This window comes from Egretta garzetta, unplaced genomic scaffold (assembly GCF_000687185.1).
Source record: "Egretta garzetta isolate BGI_Z169 unplaced genomic scaffold, ASM68718v1 scaffold204, whole genome shotgun sequence".
Taxonomy (NCBI): Eukaryota; Metazoa; Chordata; class Aves; order Pelecaniformes; family Ardeidae; genus Egretta; species Egretta garzetta.
In genome coordinates, this window is record NW_009259424.1 from 891,397 (window position 1) to 892,686 (window position 1,290).

Below are 1,290 nucleotides of genomic sequence, written 5' to 3' on the forward strand. Positions count from 1 at the left end.
TTCTGTGTGAAATCAGTAAATAAGTTTCTACAGTTGGAGCTGTTAAAGCAGGATTGCTGTGGCGGTGGGGGGGTGGGAGGCTTTTCCTGAGCAAAATCCCAAAAGAATACAAATTGGCTGGGAAAACCACATCACTACTGACTATAAAGCTTGCTTTGATAACTTGTAAAACAGTCGCTTTTCCATTAGAGACTTAAACTACCAGAGTGTCTTCAATAAAAATTATTAATTCCCCAGGTATACTAAAAAAATGTAAAAAGGCTTGAGAGTTTTCTGTCATAAAGGGCTTATTCTGTATTTTCTGGAAGAAATCTGTCCACCTTTGCTGTGTATTTTTTTATTATTGGAAAAAATGCGTATTGTAACAGCCATTTCCCAAATATATAAATGACATAATGATCAAACAGAGCAAAATAAAGTTTTCCCCAATGCTGAAGCAAACTTAATTTTAAGGAATGTACCTATTAGAGGGGAAAAAATGAGTAATTTCTGTTGAAGGCAGTTTGACACAAGCGGGAAGAAAAATGTTCCAGCAAATTTGTTTGGAAATGGGTTCGTTTTACTTGTGCAAGCATTGAGATTTGTTTGACTGTCATCTTCATGTTAACAGACTGACTTTTAAAAAAGGAGGGTTGGTATATGAAATACTTGAAACTCATGTCAAAATGTATGGGGCAAAAAAGTGTATGGGAAATATGAGTAACTGCAGAAAACTGAGAGAAAAGCTGACAGCATTAACTTTCCCACCAGTGTCTGCCACCAGGTATGTTCTCCTTCCTTATACGATGCACCAGCATGCAGTGTGATTTTGTTCCCCCCCCCCCAAGAGCTGAGGACGATAGTTTAAGTGCATGCCTCCAGGGAAGCCTTGTGCACTGTATTCAACAGAGGCATTGCAGAAAAACCTTAAAATTGAAGAAAAAAAAAAAGTTGACAGCTGCAGAAATGATTTCACCTTCCTGATTCTAAAAAAAGCAAAACTTTATTTTTTCGTAATATCTACTTCCTTTTCTGATGCGTTTTGAAACTTGAATGTGAATAAAAATACTGGGTTTTGCTAGATATGAGACTAATTGTAGATAAAAAATATTGATGTTCTAGCACAAAGTTTAAGTAGCTATTTAAATGCTTAAAAAAAAAAAATCGATGTGCATTATTGTGTAGCCTAATTAGAGCTATTTAGGTGTTGGTTGCGTGCAGCCACAGGTCTAAAAATGCCTATCTGTTGGAAGGGGGCACCGATGACCACCCCTAAGCAGCAGCAGGCGCTCCCCGGGGGCACTAACAATT